This window comes from Aquarana catesbeiana, linkage group LG10 (genome assembly GCF_042186555.1).
Source record: "Aquarana catesbeiana isolate 2022-GZ linkage group LG10, ASM4218655v1, whole genome shotgun sequence".
In the NCBI taxonomy this organism is placed as follows: domain Eukaryota; kingdom Metazoa; phylum Chordata; class Amphibia; order Anura; family Ranidae; genus Aquarana; species Aquarana catesbeiana.
Genome location: NC_133333.1, coordinates 16,926,736 through 16,954,703, shown reverse-complemented (window position 1 = coordinate 16,954,703; position 27,968 = coordinate 16,926,736). Strand labels below are relative to the sequence as shown.

The 27,968-nt window shown below is 42.0% G+C and overlaps 1 protein-coding gene across 2 annotated transcripts in view; it reads right to left on the bottom strand.

Annotated features, from left to right (window-relative positions):
* MAG (myelin associated glycoprotein) overlaps positions 1–23,935 on the bottom strand; it is a 124,951-nt gene extending 101,016 nt beyond the window's left edge. The window contains exon 1 of one of the 2 annotated variants that reach the window (XM_073601722.1): positions 23,831–23,935. The gene's annotated coding sequence lies outside the window, so the exon portion shown is untranslated. The remainder of the gene's footprint in view (positions 1–23,830) is intronic. The other variant, XM_073601724.1, reaches the window with a different exon arrangement.
* Between the last annotated feature and the right edge of the window lie 4,033 nt (positions 23,936–27,968).

Here is a 27,968-nt window from a genome sequence, read left to right as displayed (position 1 = left end):
TGCTGGTCCCTGACTGGTTTCACCAATGTCACTCAATGGAGCGTACTTATTGGGATGCTCCAGTCCTGGATCGGCCTCTCTGGCACTTCCCCCTCTACCTCATAATAGTGAAGTGGAAGGAAAATTATAGTTTTCCAAATTTTTTACAAATAAATATGTGAAAAGTGTGGTGTACATTTGTATGGTGCCCCCCGGAGTCAATACTTTTAGAACCTCCTTTCTCTGCAATTACAGCTGCAAGTCTTTTTGGGGATGTCTCTACCAGCTTTGCACATCTAGAGAGGGACATTTCTGCCCATTCTTCTTTGCAAAATATCTCAAGCTCTGTCAGATTGGATGGAGAGCGTCTGTGAACAGCAATTTTCAAGTCTTGCCACAGATTCTCAATTGGATTTAGGTCTGAACTTTGACTGGGCCATTCTAACACATGAATATGCTTTGATCTAAACCAGGGGTCTCCAAACTTTCTGAACAAAGCACCAATTTACTATCCTTCAGACCTTGAGGGGGCTGGACTGTGGCCAGTGGGAGTAGAAAATCCCTTGGCGTCAATGAGAGTAAAGAATGCCCAATCATTGGTGTCAGTGGGAAAAATAGTGCCCCATTGTTGTTGTCAATGGGAGTAATAGTGCCCCATTGTTAGGGGTCAGTGGTAGGAATCGTGTCCCATTGTTGGAGTAGAAGGAATAGTGCCCCGTCATTGGTGTCAGTGGGAGGAATAGTGCCCCATCATTGGTGTCAGTGGGAGGAATAGTACCCCATCATTGGTATCAGTGAGAGGAATAGTACTCCATCATTGGTGTCAGTGGGAGGAATAGTGCCCCATCATTGGTGTTAGTGGGAGGCATAGTGCCCCATCATTGGTGTCAGTAGGAGGAATAGTACCCCATCATTGGTATTAGTGGGAGGAAGAGTGCCCCATCATTGGTGTCAGTGGGTGGAATAGTGCCCTATCATTGATGTCAGTGGGTGGAATAGTGCCCCATCATTGGTGTCAGTGGAAGGAATGGTGCCTTATCATTGGTGTCAGTGGAAGGAATAGTGCCCCATTGTTAGGTGTTAGTGGTAGGAATTGTGTCCTATTGTGGGTATCAGTGACACGAATCATATCCCATTGTTGGTGTAAAAGGAACAGTGCCCCATCATTGGTATCAGTGGGAAGAATAGTGCCCCATCATTGGTGTCAGTGGGAAGAATACTGCCCCATTGTTGGGGGTCAGCGGTAGGAATTGTGTCCTATTGTTGGTGTAGAAGATATAGTTTCTTGTGTCAGTGGGAGGAATAGTAACCCAAGAGCCCGATAAAGTATACGTATACACTATACATAATTCATTAATATAATATAATAACCTGGACATTTTCTCTTAGGGGTGTACTCACTTTTGTTGCCAGCGGTTTAGACATTAATGGCTGTGTGTTGAGTTATTTTGAGGGGACAGCAAATTTACACTGTTATACAAGCCGTACACTCACTACTTTACATTGTAGACAAGTGTCATTTCTTCAGTGTTGTCACATGAAAAGATAGAAGAAAATATTTACAAAAATGTGAGGGGTGTACTCACTTTTGCATGTCCTATGCACTAGCAGTTATGGATGTGCATCTGGTTAACTGGGTGTAATGGAATGATTTTCATGGCTCCGCCCACGGTCCCGAAATGAGGAATAATCCTCTTATTTTTGGGACATATGATGGAATGAGACACGTGGAATGCCTTCTAGTCTAATGCTGGCCATACACTATACGAAAAATCAGATGAAGTTATATTGTTTCGAACGTTCGGGACGATTTTCTGATAATTAGTGGATGACGAACGATAATCGGGTTTCAACTTTTCAGCCCCGAAAATTCGATTGACAATTTTGAAATATTTTTTATTGAATGAACAAACTTTGTAGGGTTAGTGGCTTTCTCGCACGAGAAAAATCGTTCGATTTTTTTTTTTTTTTCGTGCGCAGGTGCAAGAAGACTTTAACCTGGAAGTAAAATTTGTAATTCGTGATAACACATGGGCGTCGAGAGGTGAATTTTATTTCGTCATTTCCCTTCTAAGGTGACCAAATCGAACGATAAACTGGTTAATTGATGTCCACTGAATGTTTATCTTTCGAAATTTGGTCGCTAAATGATGGTAGTATCTTTTGCCCTTCTAAAAATTCTTACATTTTTTGTTTTTTTTTTCGAAATCGCCATTTTCCGATTTTATTTTTCGTATAGTGTATAGCCAGCATAAGTAATATTGTACTATGCAAAAATGTCTCTGAAACCGAAAATATCTCCTTTTGGTTTTCTGGTTAATCATTAGTGATATGTGTTTGCCCAGCAGAGATAACATTTAATTTATCTTCTGGTCATAGGTGAGTTTCTCCTTTCAACACTGATATGAGCTCAGCCAATCAGAGCTCCTACTGCACCAGTGATGTCAGTCCAACGCTATGAACAAGCATACAGGTGAACAGAGCACAATCGTAACCATATTGATTGGTGTCATATGCAGATCAAAAGTATGACCTTTGACCTGCATATGATATGAATAATAAAATGTATTCTTATTTGACACCTTAGTAAACTAGGTAACCCTTATAAGCCCTAATCTATTTTAATTTAATGTTTTTTTTTTTTTTAAATATCTTTATTGAAACAAAGCACCACAATAAACATCTCCAATCAGGAGAACATTAACATATCCAACGTATATTCCCTTTTTTTACATCTACATCATACAAATTTTAATGTTTATGACTGCCTTGTTTTTTTCTACTTATATTTATAAACAATTAACACATAAAATAAATCAAATAAATAACAAACAAAAAAAAAAAAAAAAGGGGGGGGGCCCGCAGAAACCCCCCTAGCATTAAATCTTGCCTATCTTCCATGAAAGAGAGTGGGAAAAGGAAAAAGACAGCGACAAAAGGAGGAAGGGGAGGGAGAGAGAAGAAAAAAAGGGGGGGGGGAGCCCCCCTTCATGTTTAATTTAGGGATGAACCCTGTATATCTACAATTCCTCATGTAAAAAAAAAAAAAAAAAAAAAAAACATAAGTCCTAATTTTTTTTTTCATTTTTTTTTTTTTTAAATATCTTTATTGAATCAAAGCACCATAATAAACATCTCCAATCGGGAGAACATTAACATATCTCAGCGTATATTCCCTTTTTTACATCTACATCCTAGAAATTTTAATGTTTATAACTGCCTTGTTTTTTTCTACTTATATTTATAAACAATTAACACATAAAATAAATCAAATAAATAACAAACAAAACAAAAAAAAAAAGGGCATTAAATCTTGTCTCTCTTCAATGAAAGAGGGCGTGAAAAGGAGAAAGAAAGTGACAAAAGGAGGAAGGGGAGGGAGAGAGAAAAAAAAAGGGGGGGGGACCCCGCTTCATGTTTAATTAAAGAATGAACCCTATATATCTACAATTCCTCATATGTGAAAAAAAAACAAAAAACGTATAAGCCCTAACTAACTCCTTCCTTCCCTTTTCCCCTTAGCTATTATTTTTAATGCGCCAGTGGTGTCAATCTAACGCCATTACGAACAAGCTTACAGGTGGACAGAGCACAATCAGGATCTCATTGGCATAGCTCCCAACTGGCCCTGATTTGAAGGGACTGTCCCTGATTTGGAGCAATGTCCCTCTATCCCTCATTCCTCCTCATTTTGGTCTGATCTATATAGATGTATATAAAATGCACTTTTTATCTATCAAAAAGTATTTTCCAGCGCTAAACCTTTCATCTGATTTCTAAATTGCTGCATTTGTAAATTCCAAAAGCCAATATAAAGGAATAGTAGTGGTAAAAAGCACTTGTGGGTTTAACCAATCTTGTTTTTTTTTTTTGTACAATTCTCCTTTAAGGGGGCGTAGCAAGGGGCGTGTCCTATGCTTGCATACTTTTGCTGATAGGTGTCCCTTATTCCCATCTCAAAAATGTGGGAGGTATGCTACTACTCCTTCATTTTCCAAAGATTTTTTTGGCCAAAGCAACTTTTCAAACGAACGAAGATCAGACACCCCCCTCCGGTTTGCGGAGTATTATAACTCTTCTTTTGCAGAAAGCCTTTCTTAAAAAAAGAAAGAGTCAACAACGTTTTTAGGATGCATCTTTAAAGCGAAACTTTAGTCGTTTTTTCATCTTTTCATCTATTAAATCTTCTGCCCTTGTTTTTGTTTTAACTTTGGATTTTTTCTGCCAGTAAAAACCTTATACATCCCACTTCCTGTTTCTTGTCTGGTCATTAGCCTAGGCTTATGTCATCATGCACAGCTCTCTCTCTCACTCCCCTGAGAGTTTGCCAGGAAGGGAGGGGGGATGAGTCATAAGAGGGCCAATGAGAGCTGCAGAGCTGGAGGTGTGCCGCTGTGTGTCTGTGCAAATCCAGGAAGTGAACAGGCAGCAGCTTCAGCTGCCCACAGTTAAAATGGATGCAGCCAGACTCAGTGAAGGGAGATTTCTGCAGCATATTTGACAAGTACAGAATCACAGTATATATAAAATAATATGCAAAGTGGTTGGAGGGAAGCTTCAGAATGGCAAAGATGTTTTTATTACAAATTATGGGAGCAGACTGCAGTTCCACTTTAACCACTTCAGCTCCGGAAATTTTTACCCCCTTCCTGACCAGGCCATTTTTTGTGGCACTGCGCCACTTTAACTGACAATTGCGCGGTCGTGCGACGCTGTACCCAAATAAAATGTATGTCCTTTTTTTTCCCCACAAATAGAGCTTCCTTTTGGTGGTATTTGATCACCTCTGCGTTTTTTTTATTTTTTGAGCTATAAACAAAAAAACAATTTTGAAAAACAAACAATATGTTTTACTTTCTGCTATAAAACACATCCAATTAAAAAAAAATCAAAAAATCCAATTTCTTCATCAGTTTAGGCCGATATATATTCTGCTACATATTTTTGGTAAAAACAAAAAATCCCAATAAGCGTCTATAGATGGGTTTGCCCAAAAGTTATAGCGTCTACAAACTATGTAATAGATTTTTTTTTTTTTATTGTTTTTACTAGTAATGGTGGCGATCAGTAATTTTTAGCGAGATTGCGACATTGCGGCGGACAAATCTGACACTAAGTGACACTCTTTGAGGACCAGTGACACCAATACAGTGATCAGTGCTAAAAAAAATACACCGACACTGTATAAATGACACTGGCAGGGAAAGGGATTAACATCAGGGGCGATCAAAGGGTTAAGTGTGCTCCTAGGGGGTGTTTTCTAACTGTGTGGGGGATGGATGCATTGGAGGAAAAGAGAGATCCGTGTTTCAGCTTAGCTGAAACACAAGATCTCTCTTTTACTCCCTGACAGAACAGAGAGGTCTGCTCTGTTTACATAGGCAGACCGCCGTTCTGCCTTTCCTCCGAACGTTTGTGCGCCCCCAGATCGCCCTGCCGCAGTATATATGTGGTGGTCCGGAAGCGGTTTAAGTGTTACTAAACTCAGGACCCTGCATTCACTATATCGGGTCCCCCACAGTACCCAGAACATGAAAATGCAATTAATTTAGTAAATAAAAAAAATGCTAAATACCTTTTCTCATCAGCAGTATATAGCAGTCTTGTGACTTCTATCAGTGTATGGTTAAAGCTTGTAGGAGGAGTTTTCATTCTACTCTGACTGTCCTATGAGGCCGCAGGACCCCTGACCCTCTGTCCGGACAGTTCTTTTCGGCCCTGTGCTGATCACATCCACTCTCCCAAAAAAACAAACTCTATCAATGCACACCAAACTGAGCATGTGCTCAAGGCTTTGTTCTATCAGCAGATTTGGGACAGTAAAAGAAGGGGAGAATCAGAGAAGGCAGGATCAAGCAGCCTTTATTACACAATGCGGAGGATTAACCCCTTAGGTCCCACAGTGAGTATAACAAGCATGCTTTATTGCGTATTCAGACTGATTTTACTGTTGTGGGTTTAGTAACACTTTAACCACTTGCCGACCGGCTCACGCCGATATAGGTTGCCAAAGTGGCACGGGTGCGCAAAACTACATACCCGTACGTCACTCCGTCATCGGCGGCTAGCAGGCGCGCGTGCCGCGGGAGCGTGCCCGCGGGTCCCGCGGACTTGATGTCTTCCGGTGGCCCGCGATCGTGGCACGGAAAGGGCAGAATGGGGCGATGCCTATGTAAGCAAGGCATTTCCCTGTTCTGCCTAGCAACATGACAGGGATCTACTACTCCCAGTGATCAGGAGCAATGATCTCTGTCATGTTCTAGTGAGCCTATCCCCCCTACAGTTAAAACACGCTGAGGGAACACACTTAACCCCTTGATCGCCCCCTAGTGTTTTAACCCCTTCCTTGCCAGTGACATTTACACAGTAATCAGTGCATTTTTATAGCCCTGATCGCTGTATAAAAGGCCAATGGTCCCAAAATAATGTCAAAAGTGTCCGATCTGTCCGCCGCAATGTCGCTGTCACGATAAAAATCGCAGATCGCCGCCATTACTAATAAAAATAATAAAAATGCCATAAATCTATCCCCTATTTTGTAGACGTTATAACTTTTGCGCAAACCAATCAATATACGCTTATTTACGCTATTTTTTTTTTTTTTACTCAAAAATATGTAGAAGAATACATATTGGTCTAAACTGAGGAAGAAATTTGTTTTTTTATATATATTTTTTGGGATATTTATTATAGCAAAAATTAAAAAATATTGCTTTTTTTTTCAAAATTGACGCTATTTTTTTGTTTACAGCGCAAAAAATAAAAAACGCAGAGGTGATCAAATACCACCAAAAGAAAGCTCTATTTGTGGAAAAAAAAAAGGACATCAATTTTTTTTTTGGGTACAACGTCGCATGACCGCACAATTGTCAGTTAAAGCGGCGCAGTGCCGTGTCGCGAAAAACGGCTTGATCAGGAAGGGGGTAAATCCTTCCGGGGCTGAAGTGGTTAAAGCTATAATACATTTTTTTTTTTAAATTATTAAAATAACATACATGTTATACTTACCTGCTCTATGCAATGGTTTTGCACACAGCAGTCCCGATCCCCTTTTCTGGGGTCCCCCACTGGTGCGTCAAGCTCTTCTTCTTTGCAAGTGCCCCCCCACCCCCCCCCATGGAAAGCCACTCTGCGGGCTCGCTCCTGAGCCACCCTGTCTTCGTCTATTGACACAGAGCATACAGCAAGAATAACAGCCCCACCAGGACTTTAAGGGCAGTTATTCAATTATTTAATCCTGTATTTCGCTGACTACAGTCACCATTTTAAGAAGTTTCAATAAAAACTCTTGATTTTACTTTCCATACTTTATTACCTGGTCTGACAACTGCCCCAGTAGGGCTGTTCTTCTTGTTGTATGTTGATCACTATGTGATGTGGCAGTCAGTCTCCAATTCCCTACAACCCCTAGCTTGTCTTTTTTAATTCTATTGACGGAGAGTGGGCGGCTGGGCCCTGCTCCTCTCACCCTGCTGCCGCTTCCCCTGCCACTAGTACCAGCAATTACTGGCTGTCAAAATGACAGTCGGGAATTGCTTTGTATTATACAGCAAGAGTAGCTTTCAAACTGCAACCTCTCCTGTGCAAAATGACAGTTGCAGATGGTCTGCAAGTTCTCATTGAGTAAATACAATGTAACAATGTATTTTTATGTATGTATTCATTGTAGAGTGGTACCTTGGATTACAAGCATAATTCGTTCCAAAAGAATGCCTGTAATTCAAAGCACTCGTATATCAAAGCGAGTTTCCCCATAGGAAATAATGGAAACTCAGATAATCCGTTCCAGTGGCACTGGAGAGCACCCAGAGCCACCTGGATGCACTCAGAGAGACTCCGAGACACTCGGGAACGGAGTTTTTACGAGTGTTTTCGAGTGTTTTCGAGCAGCTCTGGACGGCTCCGAGTGTCACCGCCGCCCCGACACCTCTGGCCAATTGCGGTACTGCACATCCCAGAGGCTTGAATCCTGCTGGTTTTGTGAGACAACGCTGTCAAACCGAGTCAGGATTTTTTTTTTAAAGTAATAGCTTGCATTACAAAACGCTCGTACACCGCGTTACTCGCAATCCGAGGTATTACTGTATTTATTATTTCATTTTACATGTAATAGATGATCTTTCATCTGCATATGACAGCAGTTAAAGAAACTTTACAGGTAAAATAAATAAATAATAACTGCATGTAAAATTCCAACATGCTGGTTAAACCCAAGTCAATTGATGGATCGACCTGGGTACAATCACCCTGCCCATAGATGGATCGAATGGCCGCTGAAGCTGATAAGATTCAAACCATCTAAGCTTTGCTTTACAGCAGATTGCTAGAGGCTGATACCAAGTCAAATTCAGCAATTAAAACAAATACATTTCATAAAGTTAAAGTGAATACAGAGCTGTATTATTTTGTGTCTTTTATATCTGTTTAAAAAAAAAACTAGTAAGGCAGGGCTACAACCCCTGTCAGTTCCATTGGGGAGATTTCTCTTCATTTCCTGCCCCAAAGCCAAAACAGGACATAAGGGGAAATCCATTCAAAGTAAGAAGATCCCTGGCTGTTACCAGAACTAGTGTCCCCATTGGAAGAATTCCCTTCTATTCCTGGGCTGGTGACAACCCAAAAGGTTTTCATTTTCTTTCACTTTCGCTTTCAGTGATAATGGTAAACGGGACAAATAGGGTGAATCTCCTTAGAGACAGCACAAAAAAAAAAAAAAAAAGAGATTTGCAAATTGTTCCTTGAAATAAAAAAATCCTTCTATCACCTGACCTCCCCCTTCACTCGGGGAGACATTTATAGCACAACACACATATGATACGGCATGATGTGTCATAAAAGCAATTAAAAATCCTCGTTTTATACACAGTGTCACCGCCATATGTGACTGGCAGACATTCAGGTCCCCGGGGAGCTGTTATTGCAAAATGTTTCCTTATCTGGATGGATGAAAACGAGCCTTTCCCATCGCAAAAAGAAAAAAAGAAATTGTGTTACCGAATTCAGGTTGTAACGTTTTCTATTGGTGGGGACCGATATATTTATTACTTTGCTATCCTAGCACAGGGGGTCCCCAGACTTTCTAAAGGCCAGTTTATTGTCTTTCAGATTATAGGGGGGGGGGGGGCCGGATTGTGACTAGTGGGAGTAGAAAATGCCTGGGACTGGCAGGTAAGTAAAAGTAAAAAAAAAAAAAATGCCTGTGGTCAATAGGAGGATGAATAGTGTCCCATCATTGGTATAAGTGGGAGGAATAGTGCCCCATCATTGGTGTCAGTGGGAGGAAAATTCCCCCATCATTGGTATCAGTGGAAGGAATAGTGACCCATCATTGGTATCAGTGGAAGGAATAGTGACCCATCATTTGTGCCAGTGGGAGGAAAATTCCCCCATCATTGGTGTCAGTGGGAGGAATAGTGCCCCATATTTTGGTATCAGTGGGAGGAATAGTGCCACATCATTGGTGTCAGTGGGAGGAATAGTGCCCCATCATTGGTGTCAGTGGGAGGAATAGTGCCACATCATTGGTGTCAGTGGGAGGAATAGTGCCCCATCATTGGTATCAATGGGAGAAATAGTGCCCCATCATTGGTATCAGTGGAGGGAATAGTGCCCCATCATTGGTATCAGTGGAGGGAATAGGGCCACATCATTGGTATTAGTGGAGGGAATAGTTCCCCATCATTGGTATCAGTAGGAGGAATAATGCCCCATTTTTGGTGTCAGTTTGAGGAATTGTGCCCCATCATTGACGCCAGTAGAAGGAATAGTGCCTCATTTTGGTGTCAGTGGAAGGAACAATGCCCCATCTTTTATGTCAGTGGAAAAAATAGTGCCCATTTGTTGGTGCCAGTGGAAAAAATAGTGCCCAATGTAGTAGCCGGCTTGAGTCAGAAGTAATTATGTAAGCATCTCCTTTCTCCAGCGTGGTCGGATAGCAAGGGGGGGAAGGTGGGCGAGCTACCTGACCACGCTGGAGCAGAGTACCGTCATTCACAAAGACACAAGCCCACAACAACACCCATCAGCAGCTGCTACAATAGTCTCTCTTGTTCAGATATCCGACCGTGCTGTTCAGCATCCACAGCATATATTTTACCGAAAACAAATGTCCACTTGGTCCCCGGGGGGGATTTATCAAAACTTTGTAACTTCCGGTGAGATGTTTTCTTTAATTTCAGCTACACGTTAGGTTATTACAGCCCCCGAGCTGCCCCCCACCTTGCACAGTCCATCCCCATAGAAGTACCCACTCAGCTTGGTGACTCACCCAGATAATGTGCTGGTGAGGAGGCCGACCAAAACTATATTTAAGAAACAGTTTACAGTCATGTCTGGCGCTCATCAGAAGATGTTATCATGTCAGATCTAGAAATAACTTGTCCGGGAATTCAAACTATTCAGATTCTGCTACTCCTCTGACTTCTGCTGCCAATACTCAGCATTTTCCTTTTCCTTGTTCTATAACACAGAGGGTCTGATTTGTCTAAGTATCTGAAATAAGAACTGTGTGTGGTGCCTTAGTATACAACCAATAAACATTCTTCAACTATATTTTTAAAGCACATGTCTGAACTCCAATCATTGCTATAAAATGCCTTGATGGGTGGGTGTCAGCCTGGAAGAGAGGGCATTCCTGAGCAGACTGCATTTGCATGCCGACCTCCCTCGGTAGCATCCACATTTGATGCTCAGCCTCAAAAGAATTTAAATCTAATGAATGAAGGGGACGGGCCAGAAATGGTCAGGAGGAAAGGGCTAGATGACCATGGAAGTCCTCCAGCTCTATCTTTGCTAATGCACAGCGAGAAGCACTGTCTGTCCATAACAGAAAAGGGTGTTGGCTATAGGCTCACTTTAAAACAGAGGTGGTACAGGCAATTAATTATTCTGGTGTGGTTCATTTTTATTTTTTTATATCCTCTAAGGTTATGAAGAATGCAGAGTGACATAAAAGGGACACACTCCTACATAAACATCCAACAAGCATGCCTGGCAAGCTTTGACCGGTACAGCTTGTAAGTCTGTTTATAAAAAATAAAAAAAATAAAGTTGCTTTCAAATAAAAACAATAAAAATTAAATCAAATAAATAATACAAAATAAATGTATAAATGATAATAATAATAATATTAATAGTAGTAGTAGTAGTAGTATAGTAGTAGTAGTAGAACAACAATAATAATATTCTTTTTTTTAAATGTATTATTTTATTATTTTTTTTTTTAATTTAAAAAAAAATGAATACAATAAAATAAAAGTAGTACAAAAAGTAAAAAAAAAATTAAAAAAAACAGTAGGAACTGTTATACTATCTATTATTATTATAAATGTTATTATTATTATTACACATATAATTAGTACAGCCTGTATGAGATGTTTATTTATAAATAAAAGTTTGCTTACAAATAAAAACAATAAATAAAAGAAATAATTAAAAATACATTAAAAAATGTATATTATTATTATTTTTATTGTAACAATACTATTACTACTAATACAACTACTACTACTAATATTATTATTATTATTATTATCATTTTAGATGCATTTTTTATTATTTATTTTATTTCATTTTTATTGTTTTTATTTTTATGTAATCTTTTATTTATAAATAAACATCCAATTCAGGCTTTACTAATTATATGTGTAATGTTAAAAAAAATAATATTAATAATAGATGGTATAGATGAAACAATTTTTTACTGTACTATTTTATTTTATTTTATTGTATTTTGTTTTAGTAGTAGCATTACAACAATAACAATAATCATCATTTTAAATGTATATTTTATTGTTTTTCTTTTGTATGCAATATTTTATTTATAAATATGCATGTAATACAGGCTGTACTAATTATATGTGTATTAATAATAACATAATAATAATAATAAAATAATAATACTAATAATAATAATAATAATATTAAAATAATAATAATAGATAGTATAACAATTCATATTATTTATTTTATTTTTATCATTATTATTATTGTTGTTGTTGCTGTTGTTGTTTTGTTTTGTTATTAATAAAAATACTAATAATAATGATAACATAAATGTTAATAAAATAAAAATTAATAAAATTAAAATTTTGAAAAACAAAAAAAGAATAAGAACTATTATACGTTCCCTTTAAGACTCTTGGGCTGCCTGTCTTTAGGAACATCCTCGGAGTGTCACCTTGCCCTTTACTACCATCATCTCACACCCACCTCCCGATAGGGAAATCTAGACTTCTTCCTGTCTGACCACCTCCGTGTTGTTTGAGTTGTTGAACAGGTGGAGTCGGTTTCACTTTCTGCTGCTGAGTTTCATCGAAATCAAGTCAGCCGCGTCTTTGGTTGGCCTAGTGACACTTTACTGTATGTCACCTCCAGTCCTGACTCAGGAGAGGTCACCCGTTATATTACAGGAACCTAATTATGTTGTTATTCAATTTTTTTTGCCTAGAGTAGCAAATAAATAGATACAAACTGTCAGGGCCGGAGTGATTATTATACACTATATTACCAAAAGTATTGGGACGCCTTCCTTTACACACACATGAACTTTAATGGCATCCCAGTCTTAGTCCTTAGGGTTCAATATTGAGTTGGCTCCGCCCTTTGCAGCTATAACAGCTTCAACTCTTCTGGGAAGGCTGTCCACAAGGTTTAGGAGTGTGTCTATGGGAATGTTTGACCATTCTTCCAGAAGAGCGTTTGTGAGGTCAGGCACTGATGTTGGACAAGAAGGCCTGGCTCGCAGTCTCCGCTCTAATTCATCCCAAAGGTGTTCTATCGGGTTGAGGTCAGGACTCTATGCAGGCCAGTTAAGTTCCTCCACCCCAAACTCGCTCATCCATGTCTTTATGGACCTTGCTTTGTGCACTGGTCCAAATATCCTGGTGGAGGGGGGATTATGGTGTGGGGTTGTTTTTCAGGGGTTGGGCTTGGCCCCTTAATTCCAGTGAAGGGAACTCTTAAGGCGTCAGCATACCAAGAAATTTTGGACAATTTCAAGCTCCCGACTTTGTGGGAACAGTTTGGGGATGGCCCCTTCTTGTTCCAACATGATTGCGAACCAGTGCACAAAGCAAGGTCCATAAAGACATGGATGAGCCAGTTTAGGGTGGAGGAACTTAGAGAGTCCTGACCTCAACCCAATAGAACACCTTTGGGATGAATTAGAGCGGAGACTGCAAGACAGGCCTTCTTATCCACATCAGTGCCTGACCTCACAAATGGGCTTCTGGAAGAATGGTCAAACATTCCCATAGACACACTCCTAAACCTTGTGGACGGCTTTCCCAGAAGAGTTGAAGCTGTTATAGCTGCAAAGGGTGGGCCAACTCAATATTGAACCCTACGGACTAAGACTGGGATGCCATTAAAGTTCATGTGCGTGTAAAGGCAGGCGTCCTAATACTTTTGGTAATATAGTGTACATTGGTGTTATGCTTAGGTCCTGAGGAAGACGAGCTTGTGCCTCTTCAAAATATAATCTTCACTGTGCGTTCACCTTTCAAAACCCGTGAGTGCCGCTCTCGCTTTTGGATTGTTATAATACTTATATATTGTTCTTACAAAGGTATTTGGCAAAACCCAAAACCACATGTAACATGAGGAGAGACCCACCCTACGTACTGAATACAGGGAAATGTTCATACATCAGTGCCCTGATGAAGAGGGTCCACCCTCGAAACACGTAAACCAGGAAGCAGTAACTACCTATTGCTAAACGGGTTCAACAGTTGAACATTTTCCTCTATCCAGTGTGTTGAGCAGGTCTCCTCTTGGGTGGATGTCGGGTTTGCTCACACCAGGTGCGGTGCGGGAACACGCTGCCTTTTGCAGATGTCCACACACGTGCATTCGCGCCATCCAAAATGCACGAACAAAAATTGTGCCTGCATCCATTGGTGGTGTATCCATTAAGGGCGCACGGGCGCCGCCCCCTCTGTCACGCCACCCCCCTCTATGTATCATAGATAGATTCATGCATTACATGAATCTATCCATGGCCGCTGCCACCCCCTATTCAGGCGTCCGGCCCGTTTTCAGGCGCCGGGCGCCTGAATTACAGCAGCGGGGGGGGGTGTTTTTGAAGCACTTGATTAGAGCCATAGGCTCTAATATGCTTCAAAAAAGGTGGACTGTGAGCGCAGAGCATTGCGCTTGCAGTCCACCCAGATGTGATAGAAAAACAAATTAATATTTGCTTTTCTAACACTGAATATCCTCTCTGCCAATCAGGGAGCACGGATCTAATATCCATCACCTGATAGGCTGAAGGCACAGGTGCCCCTATTGGAAGCCTAACAGAATGAGAAGAGAGGCACGGAGGACAGCATGGAGGACACAGGAGCCGTCCCACAGCTCGCCGTCGTCACCCACTGCCTGACCCGCCACTAAGGTGGGGTAAGTGCCGGGCAGACAGCGGGCGGGCGGGGGGCACAGTGGCGGCATTTGTTGGGCACAAGTGGCGGCATATGATGGGAACAAGTGGCTGCATTTGATGGGCACAAGTGGCTGCATTTGATGGGCACAAGTGACTGCATATGATGGGCACAAGTGGCTGCATTTGATGGGCACAAGTGGCTGCATTTGATGGGCACAAGTGGCTGTATATGATGGGCACAAGTGGCTGTATATGATGGGCACAAGCGGCTGCATATGATGGGCACAAGTGGCTGTATTTGATGGGCACAAGTGGCTGTATTTGATGGGCACAAGTGGCTGTATTTGATGGACACAAGTGGCTGTATATGATGGGCACAAGCAGCTGCATATGATGGGCACAAGTGGCTGTATTTGATGGACACAAGTGGCTGTATATGATGGGCACAAGCGGCTGCATATGATGGACACAAGTGGCTGTATATGATGGGCACAAGTGGCTGCATTTGATGGGCACGAGTGGCTGTATATGATGGGCACAAGTGGCTGTATATGATGGGCACAAGTGGCTGTATATGATGGGCACAAGTGGCTGTATATGATGGGCACAAGTGGCTGTATATGATGGGCACAAGCGGCTGCATATGATGGACACAAGTGGCTGTATATGATGGGCACAAGTGGCTGTATTTGATGGGCACAAGTGGCTGTATATGATGGGCACAAGCGGCTGCATATGATGGGCACAAGTGGCTGTATATGATGGGCACAAGTGGCTGTATTTGATGGACACAAGTGGCTGTATATGATGGGCACAAGCAGCTGCATATGATGGGCACAAGTGGCTGTATTTGATGGACACAAGTGGCTGTATATGATGGGCACAAGCGGCTGCATATGATGGACACAAGTGGCTGTATATGATGGGCACAAGTGGCTGCATTTGATGGGCACGAGTGGCTGTATATGATGGGCACAAGTGGCTGTATATGATGGGCACAAGTGGCTGTATATGATGGGCACAAGTGGCTGTATATGATGGGCACAAGTGGCTGCATTTGATGGGCACGAGTGGCTGTATATGATGGGCACAAGTGGCTGTATATGATGGGCACAAGTGGCTGTATATGATGGGCACAAGTGGCTGTATATGATGGGCACAAGTGGCTGCATTTGATGGTACAGTAGCTGCAATTGACATTTTTTTTTCAGTATTTTTCCATTTGTTTGCGCCCCCCCAAAAATTTTGAGCACCAGCCGCCACTGCCTGCATCTTTTATACACATTACATGCACATACAGCTGCCGATTGCTGTCCTTAAATGCAATACGCATCCTCCTGCAAAAATGCATGGGCACTCAAACGCACCTCCTAGCTGATCCTAGTCCCATGATTCCAAAGGCAGTAAAGCCAGGCAAAAAGAATTTTCAGACCGGTCACCAATAGCAGCCTCTTTAGGGACATTGGAATGACTGTAGACTGAAGCAGGGGTCATAGTTACATAGTTACATAGTTACATAGTTATATAGTCGGTCGGGTCGGTCACATTCCTCTGGTGGAGAAGCGGCCGCGGCGTTGCCGTGTAATTCAGAGACATTTTGAAGCTGGAATTAGAGGGAAATTAATGAGCTTGGAACGCGGAGTGTGTCAGCGGAGATGCCAGGATTTTGGCTCTGATAATCTGTTATTGCACTTCTCTTGTCAACAGCCGCCTGGATGAGAACAGAGCGCCCAGGATTCATAAATACCACCAATATATCATGGACTGCAATCTGTAACCATCCAATTAAAGGAGCGGGAGACTGGATTCACACACAACGCGCGGTATACGTGTGTCCGGGTGCGTCACCATTTATTCTCAAATACCCCACTGCAGATCTATATATATACGGTGCCCTTTAGCACACCGCACAGATGTGAGTCCTCTGTGTGTGTCATTGCATTGCACTACATTGGCCAGGAATAATTCAGATATAAACGCTTGTTAGCGCATGTGCACTAGGGCTAGGTTCACGCCTTTATGCATCAGAAACAAGCTCATAATTTTCCCAACATGCAGAGAAACGAGCTGCTCTTTAGCGGTGCCATTAAAAAACACTTGAAGCCTAATGTACATATACCAGGGGCGCAGCATGAAATCAGTGGGCCAGTGTGCAAGATAAAAAGTGGGCCCTAGGCAAGGAAAAAAAAATGTGGCGCGCTAAGCGCGCCGTGGCTAATATTGGGCGTGGCTCAATGGGGTGTGGTTTAATAGAATCTGAGATGACTTACATAGTGCAGAGTGCAGTATGGTGGGCTTTGGTGAGATATCTCCCCTTTGAGACAGAGAAAGGGACTGAGGACACCAATTCCTCAATCCCTTTCTCTGCAGCCTCAGCATTGAAGATGAATGGACAGGAGACAGAGGTTCCTATTCATTCATAAACTGAAGCAAAGTAATAGCTTACTCTGCTCAATTATTACAGGACACAGGAGCGATCGATAGTGAACACTCTCTATGTCTAATTCAGAAAAGGAAGGGGCCAGTAAATGGCATTTACCGGCCCCTTCCTCCGCTCTCCATCCTGACAGATCCCCCGACAGCTGGCGGGAGAGGAGAGGAGGGAAGCCGACTGCGAAGGGACGTGGGGGGTCGGAGAAGGAGTACACAGGGGGCCGGAGGAGAAGTGGGGGCAGAGGAGGAGGAAAACGGAGGCTGTGAACACAGAGAACAGCCGGGGATGATCGGTGCTGCGGGAGGGACAGCTGTAAGTACGGAGAGGAGGAGAAGCGGCTGTCAAGCCATGCAGGGAGATCGGTGCTTACAGCTGTCCTTCCCGCTGCACCAATCATCCCCAGCTTTAAACTAGAGGACCATCCATGTGTGCAGTGTGGGTCACAGTGCCCCACCCCCCCCTCGGGGGACCGTGTGCAGTGAACACTCTGCACACATAGATGCTACGCCTCTGAAATATACTGTACGTTGCAGCTTTCAAGCGGTATACCAGGATGATCCAAACTAAAATTACAGGTGCCGCTCAAGGCTCCACCAGGTCCTCCTATGTAGTAACCACTTGGTGTACAGCCAAGGACAGAGCTTGTCCCAGCTCTAGACATCTAATGGAAAAGGAAAAAGTCCTGGAAGCCACACATATCTGCAAAACCCCCCGAAAAAAGGTGTATGACAACCTCAGCCCCGCCTCCAACCAGGCCACGCCCCCACACCCAGACTCCAACCAGTTCACGCCCCCACACCTGAGGTTGAGGTTGTCTCCACAACTGAGGGCTGAGGTTGCCATTCACCTTCTTACGAGATTTTGCAGAGATGTGCAACTTTCAGGACTTTTCCATTAGATACCGGGGATGATGGCTGCAGCTACAGGCATTGTCTTTTTTGGTAAAAGCCATCCGAGTGGCTAATTAGCAGCTAGATTGCTCCTCCCGCCGGTGCTTCTCCAGGATCTCCGTCCTACTGGAGAACCTGGAACTAAAGCAGGCGGTTCCGCCGGCTTAACACAGAGCCGATGGAGGACCGGAAGGCCTCCGGTGAGCTCTATGGTATAGGAAACTGGAAACAACGAGTACTGTCCCTCACTTCCGGTTTCCCCGGATATAAACGGCACCATTTTTCAATCTTGAAAGCATTGAATTTGACCGATCTTGGTGTGATAAGATGCTTTTAAGGCAGAGAAGACATCTGGGGTCTAATAGATCCCAGATCTCTCCATAAAGAGTACCTGTCACTGCCTTTTGCTGTCACAAGTGATGTTTACATTACTTTTACCAGCAACAAAAGTGATAAAAAATTAAAGCAAGTGTAAAAATAAAAAAATAAAACAACACACCGTGCTCGTGTGCAAAGGCAAACGCACATGTTGGTGCCGCACACAGGACTGCCTTTAGAAATCACGGGGCCCCATACAGCCTACCTGACAGCCCCCCTCCCCTGAATTACAATTTTTTTTTTTTTAATTACAATTTTTACATCTATTTTTCAATGTTTAAAATTAATTTTATTTATTTATTAATTTTTTTTTAACATTTAAAAAAAAAAAATTCCAATTTGTTAAAGGGGGGTTTGGATGAAATATCAGGGGTCTAAACAGACCCCTGACATCTCACCTTTCAGACAAAGAAAAGAAATGGAGAACACAGATTCTTCTCTGTAGCCTCAGTTGCACTGAAGATGAATGGACAGAGACAGAGGCTCCTCCCCATTCATAAACGGAAGCATAGTAAACACAGTTTACTATGCTCAGTTATGAATGGACACAGGAGAAATCCGTACCAACCACTCACTGTGTTCAATTCAGAAAAAAAAAAATTTACCAGCCCCTTCCCCCACTCTCCATCCACCTATGCAGCATCCTGTGGCAGAGGGAAGGCGGTGGCGATGCGGGGGGGGGGGGGGCGGCGGGCACACAGTGGGGAATCAGATATGGGCAGCCCAGGGAGGGGAATCAGTGCAATGGGACGGGAGGACAATTACAGAACGATGAACTGTGTCAGTGTCTCTCCCTCCAGCAGTTGAAAGCCAGCGGGAGGGAGAAGGGGAGAAATCAGCTTTTAGCTGCTGGAGGGAGAGACACTGACACAGTGAATTGTTTTGTAATTGCTCTCCCATCCCGCTGCACTGATCCTCCTGCTTTTTAGGCCCCAATGTGTGCCTGGGCCCCCTACAGGTACCCCCCTATTGGCGGCCCTGCCCGCATGCATACACAAATGCTGATTGCACCACACATGTGAGGCATTGCCGAGAACGTCAGAGCAAGAGCAATAATTCTAGCACCAGAGCTCCTCTGTAACTATAAACAGGTAACCTGTAAATGCTTATAAAGCATTGCCTGTGATTTTTAAATATTGTAGTTTGGCACAATTCCACAAGCGTGTGCAATCTTAAAGCGTGACATGTTTGGTATCTGTTTACTCGGCGTAACACCATACTTTATATTTTACAAAAAATGGGTATTATACTGTACTTGTGTGCATAAAAAATTCATTAAAGTGTATTTTTTCTCCGAAAATTGAGTTTGAAGAATCGCTGCACAAATACCGTCTGACATAAAAATATCCACCATTTTATTCTCCAGGGCCTCTGTTAAAAAAAATATAATGTTTAAGTAATTGTCTAGCTGACTTTTAAATGTAAACAAAAAGTGTCAGAAAAGACCTGGTCTTTAAGTGGTTAAGTTCTCATGCACACTAGACGTCTCTGTCTCTCCTAGACGCCTTTGATTAAAAATAAATAACTGTTTTTGATACACAGTGCTTTAGCAAACGAAATTTCATCCATATATCCGTCAATTTAACGTGCACATAAGTGTGAGCAGAGCCTAAAGGAAAAACGTAACATAATCAACATATTATTTCTGAGAATCCACTGAATGATTCTCTGTTGCATGCTCTATAGGACTGTGCGAAGGATGCCCACCAGGGGGCAGAAACAGGAAGTACTCCTGGCAACTCCCTGGGTGTCACCGGGACAGGAAGTGAGGGGAAATCTTTCCTGTGGGGACACCGATGGCAATAAATATCTGACAAAATTTCTAAACCATTCCTGCTCTATGCAGCACTGACAGAAAAAAAACACCTTTGGCTGGAGTTCTACTACAGAATTGTTCCTCCAGGCAGAGCACTGGGCAGCATGCTGTAATGCAGGGGTAGGCAACCTCGGCCCTCCAGCTGTGGTGAAACTACAAGTCAGATGAGACATTGCAAGACCCTGACAATCACAGGCATGACTCCTAGAGGCAGAGGCATGATGGGATTTGTAGTTTCACCACAGCTGGAGTGCTGAGGTTGCCTACCACTGCTGTAATGCAACCTGAATGCTACAAAGGTGTTGGGTGCATATGTGACCTAGACTGATGCTTAAAGCAGATATCACACAAATAAAGGTGACCTGTCATGAGCTTATTCATTAAAACATTGCAAGGAGCGAAGCACTAATCAAAAGCAAAGTTCAGCAAGCGTGAATTCTGATTGGTTACTACTTTTTCCTCCTTTTACTGTACAAACCATCAAGTCTTTAAAAAGTTAATGGAACATTTATTTGTAATAATTTCAGACAAGGTTCTAAGCTTAAAAGGTCATCTATCACAAGCAAAACATGGAAAAATGACAGTTCACAAATCAGATAAGGGATGTGATTTCTGTTCAGACTGTCCCATCAGGAATAACCTTAAACAGTGATAATAAATACAATATATGTGTTTTGTGAATCATTATTGGCAGCGTCCAGAGCCTCCATCTCCATCCATACAGAGCCGGACATTAAAGCAGATTGCACATTGATTTTCCACTACTCAACAACGACCTACAAATACTAAATTCTACAATCGTGTAACAGCAAATCCTACGACCTGTGATCTTAATTGTGACAGGTGAAAGAATTGCTATAAGCAACAACATCCCTTCACTATAATAGAACAGTAATAAAAACGAAGTAATTTATCTATATTAAAAACCACTGAAATAAATAAGGTAAAGAAAATGTATATACAGTATAAATATATTTATCTATCTATATACAGTATATATAGATATATATAGATATATATATACACGCACACACACAGTATATATCTGTATATATACAGTGTTGCACATTTTCTCAACACATTTGCACATTTGATTACACAACAACGACAAGATGAGGCCAAAATGTAAAAGCAAATCCTACAAACCGTGATTTTACTTTGCATGTGACAGGTGAAAGAATTGCTTTCAGCAACAACATCCCATATATATATAGATATATATATCTATATCTATATCTATATCTATAGATATAGATATAAATATATATATCTATATCTATATCTATATATATATATATATTGCACATTGATTTTCAATTTCTGATTACCCCACAACGGCAGGATGAAGCCAAAATGTAAAGGAAAAAAACAAACCTACATTTTTTTGTAAAACTGTGATCTTCTTTTACATGGGGCATGTGAAAAAAAATGCTTTTGGCAACATCATCAAAAAAATTTAAAAAATAAAACATTAATACAAACTAATAAAAGGTTTTAAAAAAATACAAATATATATTTGTATGTCTGTGTATTTATGTATATATATATATATATATATATATTGATTTTCTATTTCTGATTACTCTTTTACTGTGACAGGTGAAAGAATTGCTTTCAGCACAACATCCCCTATCTAAAATAAAACACCAATAAAAACTAAGTGATAAAAAGTAAAAAAAAAGAAATATATATATATATATATATATATATATATGTATATATATATATATATATATATATATATATATATATATATATATATATATATATATATATATAAATACACACACACACACACACACGTGTACACAGATCCAAGAGGGGTCTTAAAAAAGTTTCTTTTATATGTACATTACTATAAAGTTTAAAAAAGTGTGGAAACTTTTCTTGTTCAAATATTTTATTGGTAAAAGGGAAGAAAGCATTCACAAAACGTAGAGATGTGGGGGTTATTTACTAAAGGCAAATCCACTTTGCACTACAAGTGCACTTCAAGTGCACTTGAAAGTAAAGTTGTTGTAGATCTGAGAGGGACATGCAAGGAAAATAAAAAACAGCATTTTAGCTTGCACATGATTGGATGATAAAATCAGCAGAGCTTCCCCTCATTTAAGATTTACCCCTTAGATTTAGAGCGACTGCACTTTCAAGTGCACTTGCAGTGCACTTGTAGTGCAAAGTAGATTTGTCTTTCGTAAATAACCCTCATACAGTGTAGCCCCCAGAGAAGGGGAATATAGCCTAAGATCCAAAAAAGTATCGTTTAACCGATAAGGTCGCAGCCCGCACATTTGGACAATGGCAAATCAAGGTAGAACATATAGGTATATATAACTATCATATTGTTCTATGATATTAGAGGTCCGGAAATGCCATACATGTACACTAGGCTTCAGTAGGAGAGAACCCTTGGAGAGGTGATGGCAATGGGTGGTAGTGTGTAGCCCAGTGTACAAGGGGCAAAGAGGGCATCTAACAATATAGGGATTAAAATCAGAGGAAAGAAGATAAACCATATAATGGATGAGAGTGGTGATGAGGGAGTATATTATGGTTGTCAGGTCAGTCAAAATCCTGAAATATCAACTGATTTAGATATTTGGATGTTTAGACATCTGGATATTTAATTGTTTGGGAGTTTATAAGTTTGAATATTTGGATATTTGAATATCTATATAGTCATTCCGTAACGTGCACTGGTATCTGGGCCGACCCTCATCTTTCTACCCTTCACTCTCCCTCTTTATTCTTTACCTTATTTTGTTTTCACAACTCAATATCCTACTATATACAACCTGCTCCTCCAATATTACCGCAACTTTTCCAATGGGTTCGGTTAAACAATACAACATTGAATATATTACTACACAACTCTACACCAAACCCTTAGGTTGTATTTAATTATAACCTAATTGGACGATATTACATGCTTTCCTTTCATATATACAAATTTGATTTTGAGCACCATTATTTCATTACTGTTTTACCTCTTTTCTTATGTGTGTTATTGACATACCTGTTATTACCTGTATATTCAATAAAACTTTTTGACAAGGAAAATCCTGAAATATCTCATTTAGATGAAATCAGGGCACGTCCTTATAATTATGCTGGCCATACACTATACGAAAAATCGGCCGAACCCATTTTCGAAAAACGAACATTCGGCCGTGAGTGCAAACGATAGTGCCGTCATGTAATGACCGATAAATCGTTCAGTGGACATAAGTGAATGCATTTTTTGTTCATTTTTTTTTAACATATACCTAGTGCAAGACAGTTCGGACGGCAAACACATTAACCTTTCAATTTATCGTTCGTTCGGCAGAAAATTTCCAATCCTGACCTTCGTTTTGTTTCGGCTCAAAAACGTCCCAACGATTATCGATTTTGGGCGCATTAACTGGCCGAAAAAACGAACGAACTGTCTAAATGACCGAATTTCGGCCGATTTTTCGTATAGTGTATGGCCAGCATTAGAGTGGATTATTGTCTGGGTGGCTAGTGTGTATGGTAACTGACGGGGGAGGGGGGGAGTTTGGAAACTTTATAGAGAACCCTCATATATATGCATTTTGTATCACATTTGAAAAATTATTCATAATACCTGGAGATTATCAAAGGACCAACTCCATACATAATACATCCATACAATTCTGTGTTTCAGGAAACTGCTATTGGAGCAAATTTGCATTTTTGTACACCATCTATGATAACAATAATCATGATGGTGATGATAATAATAATAATAATAATAATAATAATAGTACATGATTTAATATCCTCACAGCTGTTCAAATCTGCCAAGATAATAATTGATCTCTACTTTTGCTCTCCAACACAACGCCCCCCTCCTGCGGCACTATACACATTTATATCACTGGCATGTCATAAAAAAAAAGTGATTAAAGAAATTGAATCTCCCCAAAATAGTTTCTTTTATCCTAAACACTTACCAAAGCTCAGGCAGGAAGGCTTGTCATCTCCTCTGGGATGAATGCGGCGATGCTGTGTGTGTCATTCTTGGTTCACACACTAACAGTACCAAGTGATACCACCCTCCGGGGGGGGAACAAAGGACAAATAGCCCACAGAGCACTCAGATTGTCCCGGTGGACCGAGCCCCGGGCCTCCATGACAAGCAGGCCATTGTTGAGGCCACACTGGATCTATGGAGGCCCCAGGGGGGGGGGGGGGTTCCCGGCCTGGAAGGGGTTAATCAGATGTGTGAGCTATAAGACCTTCTATAGATTAGGATTTCCACCTGGACCCAGACAAATGTGACATTCCCTCTCTGATCTCACTGGGGGTCATTGATTATGTTTTTATTGATGGAGTGATCAGAGGAAGGCTGAGGTGCGAGGAGCTGGAGGAGCGACCAATCAGGGGACACAGATTCACTTTTTTTGTTTTTTTTTTTGTTTTTTTAACGCAGAACAGGAAGACGGGTCTCCAAAACATTTCTGTTTGTCAGCCACATCATGTATTTCACAAATATTCCCGGGCCCAAAAAAAAAATATATCAGTTTTATAAATCAACGAATCAAATGTAAATAAATGAATACGTTTTACTCCGAGTTGTTTTATAATCAGCATGATATGATTTATAACTACAGAGAATAAACTTCAGTAAAACAAAGCAAATACATTTCAAATAAACTCGAGTCCCCCCCTCCCCCCATCAGAGTCAGTCCCCATCAGAGTTCCTCTGACATCAGGGTCCCTATCATATTCCCCCTACATCGGCGTCCCTATCAGATTCGCCTTACATCGGGGTTCCTATCAGAGTCCCCCTTACATCAGAGTCCCCATCAGAGTCCCCATCAGAGTCCCCCTTACATCAGGGTCCCCATCAGAGTCCACCTTACATCAGGGTCCCCATCAGAGTTCCTCTTATATCAAGGTCCCCGTCAGAGTCCCCCTTACATCAGGGTCCCCATCAGAGTCCCCGTCAGAGTCCCCCTTACATCAGGGTCCCCATCAGATTCCCCCTTACATCAGGGTCCCCATCAGATTCCCCCTTACATCAGGGCCCCTATTAGATTCCCCCTACATCGGGGTCCCCATCAGAGTCCCCCTTACATCAGGGTCCCTATCAGAGTCCCCTTAAATCAGGGTCCCCATCAGATTCCCCCTTACATCAGGATCCCCATCAGATTCCCCCTTACATCAGGGTCCCCATCAGAGTCCCCCTTACATCAGGGTCCCCATCAGAGTCCCCCTTACATCAGGGTCCCCATCAGAGTCCCCCTTACATCAGGGTCCCCATCAGAGTGCCCCTTACATCAGGGTCTCCATCAGATTCCCCCTACAGCAGGGTCCCCATCAGAGTCCACTTTACATTAGGGTCCCTATCAGATTCTCCCTTACATCAGGATCCCCATACAATTCACCCTTGCATCACAGTCCTTATCAGAGCCCTCTTACATCAGAGTCCCCCCTTACATCAGGGTCCCCATCATAGTCCCCCTACATCAGGGTCCACATCAGAGTCCCCCCTTACATCAGGGTCCCCATCATAGTCCCCCTACATCAGGGTCCACATCAGAGTCCTCCTTACATCAGGGTCCCCATAAGATTCTCTCTTATATCTGGGTCCCCATTAAAGCCCCCCTTACATCAGGGTCCCCATCGGATTCCTCCTTGCATCAGAGTCCACATCATAGTTCTCTTACATCATTGTCCCAATCAGAGTCCCCCCTTACATCAATGTTCCCACCAGATTTCCCCTTACATCAGAGTCCTCCTTTACATCAGGGTTTCCATCAGAGTCCTCCTTTACATCAGGGTCCTCATCAGAGTCCCCCTTACATAAGAGTCTTTATCAGAGCCCCCTTAAGCCACCCATAGATTACCAGTGGGCTGAATGAAAAAAAAAAAAAATGACCTGATTCCCCCATGCACACATTCAATGTGGATGGGGGAATCTACCCTGCTGTGGCTTTCTATTGTGATAGCGGGGAATCTTTGTCGGCTATAGCCGGCGGTGCTGATCGAGCAGCAAAAATCCAACAGGGCAATTGTACAGAAGTCGATCAGGAGATGATCAGTAGACTGATTTCTGTACAACCAACCTGCCCATACATGGATCGAAATTTGGTCGGTTCAGCAGGGAATTTTGATCCATGTACAGTATGGCCAGCTTTAGATCAAACTCCCCCTTACATCAGAGTTCCTATGGGAATCTCCTTACTTCAAAGTGCCCCTTACATTAGATTCCCTCTTACATCAGAGCCCCTTTACATTAAAGTCCCCCTTACATCATGGTCCCCTTTATGTCAGAGTCCCTCCTTACACCAGAATCTCTTCTTACATCAGAAGGTTGGATAAAATCTTGCAGCAGCCAAATCTGACCAGCAGACTATATTTTAAAGACCTCTGACATAGAATAATGAAATAGTCTCTCCCAGAAGTTTTCTCAGGCAACATAACATAACATTACAACGCATGGTAAAGAGCCCACTACGACTTTCCTAAAGAGACCCTGTATGTGGATAGAAGACCCTGTATGCAGATAGAAGACCCTGTATGTGGATAGAACACCCTGTATGCGGAGAAGACCCTGTATGTGAATAGAAGACCCTGTATGCGGAGAAGACCCTGTATGCGGATAGAAGACCCTGTATGCGGATAGAAGACCCTGTATGCAGATAGAAGACCCTGTATGTGGATAGAAGACCCTGTATGTGGATAGAAGACCCTGTATGCGGAGAAGACCCTGTATGCGGATAGAAGACCCTGTATGCGGATAGAAGACCCTGTATGCAGATAGAAGACCCTGTATGTGGATAGAACACCCTGTATGCGGATAGAAGACCCTGTATGCGGATAGAAGACCCTGTATGTGAATAGAAGACCCTGTATGCGGAGAAGACCCTGTATGCGGATAGAAGACCCTGTATGCGGATAGAAGACCCTGTATGCAGATAGAAGACCCTGTATGTGGATAGAACACCCTGTATGCGGAGAAGACCCTGTATGTGAATAGAAGACCCTGTATGTGAATAGAAGACCCTGTATGCGGAGAAGACCCTGTATGCGGATAGAAGACCCTGTATGCGGATAGAAGACCCTGTATGCAGATAGAAGACCCTGTATGTGGATAGAACACCCTGTATGCGGAGAAGACCCTGTATGTGAATAGAAGACCCTGTATGTGAATAGAAGACCCTGTATGCGGAGAAGACCCTGTATGCGGATAGAAGACCCTGTATGCGGATAGAAGACCCTGTATGCAGATAGAAGACCCTGTATGTGGATAGAAGACCCTGTATGCGGATAGAAGACCCTGTATGCGGATAGAAGACCCTGTATGCAGATAGAAGACCCTGTATGTGGATAGAACACCCTGTATGCGGAGAAGACCCTGTATGTGAATAGAAGACCCTGTATGTGAATAGAAGACCCTGTATGCGGAGAAGACCCTGTATGCGGATAGAAGACCCTGTATGCGGATAGAAGACCCTGTATGCAGATAGAAGACCCTGTATGTGGATAGAAGACCCTGTAGGCAGATAGAAGACCCTGTATGCGGATAGAAGACCCTGTATGCAGATAGAAGACCCTGTATGTGGATAGAAGACCCTGTATGCAGACAGAAGACCCTGTATGCAGATAGAAGACCCTGTATGTGGATAGAAGACCCTGTATGCAGATAGAAGACCCTGTATGCGGATAGAAGAACCTGTATGTGGATAGAAGACCCTGTATGCGGATAGAAGACCCTGTATGCAGTTAGAAGACCCTGTATGCGGATAGAAAACCCTGTATGCGGATAGAAGACCCTGTATGTGGATAGAAGACCCCGTATGCGGATAGAAGACCCTGTATGCGGATAGAAGACCCTGTATGCGGATAGCAGACCCTGTATGTGGATAGGAGACCCTGTATGCGGAGAAGACCCTGTATGCGGATAGAAGACCCTGTATGTGGATAGGAGACCCTGTATGCAGATAGCAGACCCTGTATGTGGATAGCAGACCCTGTATGTGGATAGAAGACCCTGTATACGGATAGAAGGTCCTGTATGCGGATAGAAGACTCTGTATGCGGATAGAAGACCCTGTATGCAGATAGAAGACCCTGTATGCGGAT